This window comes from Echinops telfairi, unplaced genomic scaffold (genome assembly GCF_000313985.2).
Source record: "Echinops telfairi isolate 266 unplaced genomic scaffold, ASM31398v2 ScPeMD7_23;HRSCAF=83, whole genome shotgun sequence".
Classification (NCBI taxonomy): domain Eukaryota; kingdom Metazoa; phylum Chordata; class Mammalia; order Afrosoricida; family Tenrecidae; genus Echinops; species Echinops telfairi.
The window spans coordinates 6,948,620-6,956,208 of NW_022103920.1; the positions used below are offsets into that span (position 1 = coordinate 6,948,620).

General features: G+C 55.3%; 1 long non-coding RNA gene across 1 annotated transcript; it reads right to left on the minus strand.

Moving 5' to 3' along the window:
• Positions 1 to 985: 985 nt before the first annotated feature.
• LOC123521556 lies at positions 986 to 2,224 on the minus strand. Its single transcript, XR_006679977.1, has 2 exons — positions 1,307 to 2,224; positions 986 to 1,189 (listed from the first exon to the last, which is right to left on the minus strand). It is a non-coding gene; the product is annotated as an uncharacterized LOC123521556 (long non-coding RNA).
• Between the last annotated feature and the right edge of the window lie 5,365 nt (positions 2,225 to 7,589).

A 7,589-nucleotide genomic window follows, 5' to 3' on the forward strand; every position in this document is an offset into this window, starting at 1 on the left:
GACCCTTTCTGCTCTGTTCTGTGGGGTCGCTGTGAGTCGGGGTCCCCTGGATGGCAGTGGGTTTGGTTTCCTCTGAGCTAGAGCAGACAACAGGTGGGGTCCAGCGGCAAAGTGGTCCCAGCCTGCCCTCAGGCTGTGCTGTCCCTTGCTGCTGTCCTCAGGGCCGATGGCATCGAAGGCTGACCAGGAGCTGCAGGATGACCACCTGGGGCCTGCACCAGAGGTGTCCCTCCACCCCGTCTCGTCCCTTGCCAGTCAATCACTTTCTCCAGGCACAACCAGAAACCACTTTGCCTGAGTGCCCATCTCAGCTCCGCCACGACCTAGCAGTGCATCCTGGCCGTCTGCTCCATGTCCCTCCTCTTTCTCATTATTTTTTTCCCTGATTTATTTTTAATCGGAAGTTAATACAGCTATCATATCTCCCCATAGTCCCTTCAGTCTCATCAAGGAGTATTGTACAGTGGCTACCACCATCAGTTTCAAATCATTCTTTCCCTTCTTGAACTCCTTGACAGCAGCTCCCGTTTACACCGCCACCATGACACCCGTGTGAACCCAGTGAATACCTACAATTCACACATGTATTACATATTCTTGATTGCAACCCCCACAGTAGAACATCTCTGAGGCCCACGTCCTCCCTTGTGTGTCCTGTCTCAATGTCTCTTTCCTTCCTAAGCTTTCTGAACGGGGTCGCTGGGCAAATGCCCTTTGGGTCTCAAATGGTTGGTGTTTCTAAGGAGTGTGGACCTCCCTGGTGTTACTGTTCCCCTTACAGACCTGTCTGTTGTTGGGCTGAAAAAGGAGACATGGGGGTGAGTTCACCCTCCAGACCTGAAGGGTGACCCAGGCCCTCAAGGGTTCCACCAGTTTCTATCTGACCAGTAAGCCTCGTCCATTTCCTCATCTTTGAATAAGAGAACCCAATACCAGCCAGACTTGTTTCCCGGGGCTGCTGACACAGATGATCACAAACGGCATGGTTTTCATTCAACAGAAATTTATTTTCATGGTACTATGGGCAGTTCTCGGGGAAGAGGCTGCCTGGTCTCTTCCATCCTCTGGTGGCTCCCAGCATTCCTTGGCTTGTGGCATCATCACTCCAGTGTCGGCCTCTACCTTCCCATGACTGTCTCCCTCTCTGTCTGCTCTCTTCTCATGTGGCCAGTCATCTGGGATGAGGGCCCTGTTCCAGAATGAGCTCGTCTTAGCAACACATTGCATCAGGATGACACTCTTTCCAAAGGAGGCCATGGCCACAGGCATGTCATTTGAGGGGACACAAACCCACCCAGGATGCTACCTCTTAAGGCTGTGAGAAGATCCAGTTCCCAGAGCAGTGCCTGGCATGACACATATTCTACAAATGTATGCTGCTTGCCAGCGTGATGATGACGGTGGTGATGATGATGATGATGATGATGGGTTCCGAAGCTTCCTTCCGTAGAGTCAGGATCGGCCTTACCTCACCTCTGGATTGCAAAGCTCCCACTGGCCTTCAAAAGGCAAAGGGTAAGTCCAAAGTATTGCTACTAGAATTCCAGTTCATGCATGCACGAGTTTATTCCAAACAGAAGGTGTTTACATCTGTCTCTGTGCTCAGTGGAAGGAGCCGTGGGAGCATCGTGGCTTCCACGTTGCACTGCTAACTGCAATATCAGCGATTCAAACCCAACCAGCTGTTCCACAGGAGAAAGATGAGGCTTTTTACTCCTGTAAGGAGACAAAGTCGTGGCACTGCACCAGGAAATGAGGCAAAGACCCACGAAACAAGGCAAAGGCCAACTCACCATGTGGCTGAGAGGCCAAGGGCTAGCGAAAGACAAGCGTAGACAAAAGAACTGTCCCCTAACGTTCTCTGATCCTGATGCGCCATAACCCGTTAACTTTCCGGATAATCTCCACACACAATCGTGATGAAAGGGACCGTGTCAGAAACCCACAGAGACAGTGTGTGTGTCCTGCAGGGTCGCTAAGAGTCAAACTGACTTGATGGCAGTAGTTTGGTGAATGGGTCCGTGGACGGCAGCAGACACATTCCTCCCAGTACTACACTTTCTAAATCTCATGAGGGTGACTTCCAAGACAAGGTCCACTCCAAACAGCAGCTCTGCTGGACACTCCTACTCAAAGCAGAGGTTATGGTGACTACTTGGGGGGAGGGGGTTCTAAAGCGGCCATCCAGATAGATTGTCTCACAGGACAACCGTTGATTGTCCCACGGGGCTTATGAAGAAAAACACTGGACCCGGCCCTGGTGAGCAAAAGACCAGGAGAGCTGCTTGGAGGAATCCGTCTCTCTCAGAACAATTCACCTCCTCGCCCTTCAAGGGCAGCCAGGCCTGTCCTATGAGAATGTCGCTGGGAAGTCCTCCCCTACCCACCATTCAGCCTTGTTCTTGCCACCATGGCTTCTTGAGGACGGGGTACAGAGATGGAAACCCAGTCCTCAGCAGTGGCCAGACCTAGGTGGAGGATGAGTGGAAAACCAACAGCTTCGTATTTTAATATATTTGAGACGTTTCTATGATTTTGCAGCAAGAGGGAACTCGGGCCCCCCTGAATGACAAAGTCCTTGCTCAGGTTCTAAGCACAACCAAGATTGGGAATTCCACAGAGACACGTACTTGTTTCTCTGGGGCCGGGGCTATCTGCCAATTTGTCTTCAACATCAACTGGAATACACACACACACACACACACACACACACACACACACACACACACACACGACTCACCACCATCGAGTCAATTCTGACCCATAGCCACCATATTAGACATGGTAGACCTGCACCTGTGGGTTTCCAGACTATAACTGTTTATGGCAATAGAAAGCCTTTCTCCTGCAAAGTGGCTGATGGTTTTAAACTGCTGACTTTGTGATTAGCAGATCAACATGTCACCCACTACACCACCAGGGCTCCAGCCAGGACACAGATGCCTCTTCATTCTTTCCTGGGGTCAGCCCTGTTCTGAGCTACAGTGTGGATAGGGTGACATGCAGAGTGAAGGGTGCCCCCTCACTGCTCACTGCCAGGGCCCAGGAGGCTGCAGGCCAGACCATCTGAGTTAGTTAATTGTGCCAGCCTGGCCGATAATCACATGTGGGGTTAATTGAAAGGCGGAGGGATAAATGGGTTCTCGGGTCTCTTGCTTTGTGATGGTCACACCAGGGTGCAGCTGCCTTAGCAGTTCCCTGCTTCAACTTGTAAGATTGACTTCCTACAAGACATCCCCAAGGAGAAGCCACATGGACCTATCCCGATGCAGCCCTGGGTGCTGGAGCAGCCGTGTGGAGACCCCTGCTAGTGCTGAGATGCTTGTTCGTTCACTGACTCAGCTTTCCTCCTGCAGTCGGCATCATTGCCTCTGTTTTGTGAGGTGGAGGACTTTGTGGACTGGTGTTGGGTTAATGGGTTAATGTTGGACTTGTGGGCTTGGGCAGCATTGGGTTGGGATGTTTTCGTGATGCACACTTTCTTTATATAAAACTCTCTTATAAATGAGTTGCTGTGGATTTGTTTCTCTAAAGTACCTAGACTAATACACCATCCCACCCAACTCTTAACCTTATAAACACAGGAGGAAGATCAGACGAGAAGTTTATGTTCTCATTGACTTGAGCTAATATTAACAACAACAAAACTGTCCTCAAGCCATTTCTGAATCAAAGCCAGCCTGCAGGGCAGGGTAGAACTGGCCCTGTGGGTTTCCAAGACTGTAACTCTTTATGGGGGGTAAAGAGTCTCCTCCTTCTCCCTCGGACTGGTTGGGGGTTTCCAATTGCTGATCTTGTGGTTGGCAGCCCAACTTATAACCACTACGCCACCGGGGCGCCTAAGCTAACTTTAGAGGGACTGAGCCCCACAATATCCTCAGAGCCCCAGATGGCTCCCAGCTGATGCTCCCAAGTCGGGGGGCACAGAGCAGCAGCCTGGCCATTGCCAACGATCAATCGGGGAGTTTGGTCATTTTGAAACTTCTCAGATGCGCCGCTAAATGTAGGTGTGTGGTTTTTTCGATCGGGAAGTTGTGGGTTTCTAACTAATCAAGAAACTTTCAACATTAAAAATTCAGAATCGGGGCGCACTGGGGATCGATAGCCTGGGCTATGCACACTCACCCCCAGGCCAGAAATAGCCCTAATCTGCGTCACCCCCCAGGAGGTCCGGAAGGCAGGCTGAAGCTCGGGGTCACCTTCCCCGGCTCTTCCCAGCCTGGGGGTGGAAGGAGAGGTGAGGGTCCAGCAGAACTGACCAAGGGCGTCTGTGGGGCTCCCTCGTCATGAAGTGGCCTGTCCTCGCAGCCCAGGGCTGTGATTCCAGAAGCTCCCCCGGGCACTTGATGTGTGAGGGATGAGAGTGTCAACCCCGAAGGTGGAGTCTCTCTGAGAACCAAGGGGAGGGACTGGCTATGAACGTCTGAAGCACAAGTTGATGACCTCCAATGGCCTTCCCAAGACGCCCTGGTGGCGTCGTGGGTTATTGTGTTGAGCTGCTAACCCCAAGTCCAGCAGTGCGAAACCACCATTCTCTCCAGGAGAGAAAGATAAGACTCTCGACTCTCAGAGTTACATCTTCTCGGAGGGACCGTTCTACCCTGCCCTACGGGGTCACTGGAAGGTGGGACGGCCCGGACAGAAGTGAGTTTGGTTTTGAGTGGTCCTTGGTCGGCTGGGGAAGGGGACAAGCTTTCCTGTCACGGGGCTTTTGTGACAAAGCCCACAAAGGGGCTCCAGAAGTGTCCTCGGTAGGACACTGAGCGGTTCTGCATGGCCGTATCCTCATCTGTAAAATGGGCATCACCCCGTGAGGGCAGATGGGACCATTCAGTGAGCTAACCATTGTTCGTCCAGGCACCCAGCAGTTGCTCAACAAACGGTTCATGTGTAGGAATAATGGCACTTGGGCCTCTGTGTGGGTCCCCTCAGCGTGGACAAGCCAGGCCCTCGGCTCAGCAGGACCTGCATCGGCGGGCTGACCGCATGAACGCTTTAATGTGCCTCAGCTGTAGGATTCTCCCCGCCAGGCAGGAGGCCTGGGCTTGATCCCCAGCCAATGCACCTCACCCACCACCACCAGCTGTCTGCCGGGCAAGCCTGTGTGTCGCGATACGGAACGGGCTTCCGTGGTGCTTCTAGACTAAGACGCTCTAGGAAGAAAGGCCTGGTGATCCACTGCTGGAAATCAGTTAGTGAAAAAACCCTGGCTTTGCAGGGGTCATGGGAAAGGCAGAGCACCCGGTCCGTTGTCGTGGGGTCACCTTCCGTCGGATGGCAGCTGGCAGCCACTCCAGATCTGGGGGAGGGGTGGGCTCCAAGCAGACAGGCCAGGGGTCTGAAGGGGTCTGTGGAGCAGCTGTCACCTGTGTTACCACCAGGGCTGCAGACGCCAGGAAGTCCAGGGTGCCGGGAAGAGCAGACACCACCCATGGCCCAGCCTGCGTCCCCGCAGCCTGAGAGGGTGGGGCCACTCCAGGACCTAGCAGGTTTCCTTCAAGGGAAACCCTGCTAGGCTGTGGCCATGGGGACCCAGTGTGGCTCCACACACTGTGCCTTGTGCCCAAGCTGCCTCAGCCCTGCCCTCCAGGTTCTAGGAGGGCACGGCATCCCCAGCCTGTCAGCATGGCTCTCAGCAAACACTTGGGGAAAGAAGAGAAGAATGTGGGGGTGAGCAGAAAGGCCAGCACAGGGCTGAAAGCAGCTATCCGAGGGGACCAGCTGGTTCCCAGCTTCCCTCTGTCGCCCACAGGCAACGAGAGACCCCCAGGAGGCCTGCAAGGAACAGGGAGAGGGCAGAGTTGGGTCTCAGTCTCCAGATTCTACCCACACAAGGCCCCAGATGACGTATCTCAAGGACCACAGGCTCTCATCATGGGCTCTTGGGGAGCAGGAGGACTGGCAGGAGGCGTCATGAGCCCAGAGCAAAAACAGGACAGGTGGGACCAGTGGGCCACAGGTAGGTAGGTGTCAAGCATGGAAGTGGGCTGGGTTCAGTGACTTCAGTCACTCTTTGGCCTGATGGACATGTCCACAGAGGGAGCAGGAGGACGGGGCCAGAGCCAGGATGGGAACCAGCAGGAAGAGGTCAAACAGAAGCTAGATATCCCCAGAGCTCCTGCCCTAACCACTGCGACTGATAGGTCCTCAGAATGGAGATGGATGGATGGATGGATGGATGGATGGATGGATGGATGGATAACAAATGCAGCAGGAGGAGTGAGCCTTATCCAGGAGGGAAGCCCAGGGTCCAGGGGCATGGCAGGCAGGGGAATTGTCTGCCCACCCTCCTCCACCTTCTCTTCCTGATGTGGTATTTGTGCCTGGTTCCAGGTCTTCTCCAGACTGCCAGCCTCTCCCCTCTGCTGTCCTGGCTGTGGGACCCCAGTCCTCCTCCCTCCAGGCAGTGTGACCAAGCTCCTCCCTACACGTTGCCCACCCTGCGTCCAGTCACCCCAGCCCCAGGCCAGACCAAACCGCTGGGCGGAGGAGACCTGCTTGCTCTAGGCAGCCTTCAAGCCTGCGACCTTTGAGATCCCAGTAGATCCCAGGCCTTTCTTCCAAGCACCTCTGTGTGGGTCCAAACCACCCACCTCGTCGCAGAGCCCTTAATCATCTCTGCCCCTCCAGAGTCTCTATGATGGTCACACCACCCAGCAAGCCCACCTCTTGCCCAGGCTTAGCTCTCAAGGCACCTTCAGAAGGAAGTCCAACCCGTTGACAAGGTTGCTCAGGCTCACGGGAGTGCTTGAGGGTCAGTTTCCCACAAGGGACAGGCTGGCGCTAGCCACACCTGGCTCTCCACACCGCCTAAGAGGTCACCTGCTCCAGAAAGCCCTCCTCTCTGACACCTCCTGACACCGCTCCCCAGGTTGGGAGATTCAGGAGCGCTGCCGAGGACCACCGGCCTGGACTCAGGTCCAAGGGACACCTGACAGGGGACACCTAGCCAGACCTGCCTCCCTTCCCTCGGCGGCCAGCACTTCCCACTCACCACCCACCCTCCACACACACACACACCTCCACCTGCCCAATTCCAATCTCACCGGCCCAGCAGGAGCTCAGGAACTGAACCCCTATTTCCCACTTGACCCCAGGTGGTCCCTGGGCCAGTGTGACTGGAAGGGACTGGGTCCATGACCTTGCCAGGAGGTTCATGAGTCTGCTCCCCCTCCCCTTCCCACCTTCCCCCTCACCCCAAGGTGCCACTCTGTCTGCAACTGAGAGACTGCATTTCCCACGCCCTCTCTAGCCCCAAGCCTGTCCCCAAGGTCAAAGAGTGGGCCAATGGTCTAGGTTCTGGGTGACCCCGAGCCGCTAGACCCGCACTTCGTGTGGCTCCCGCACCACCCAGACACCTGCCAAGGTGACTGTGACCGCCCCCGGACAGGGTGGGCAAGAAGCAGACGTAATGAGGGTCCTGGCCCTGGCGGGGCGGGGCGAGAGGGCCTGTGCCGGAGCAGCAGGGGTGAGGGGCTTAAAGATCGCTGTCCCGGAGGTGGGGGACTGCAGGTGAGGATGGGGGGGACACCCAACCTAGGCTGGACCGGGGCGGCGGGGACAAGTGATGGGGTGGGCGAGGGGCCGGG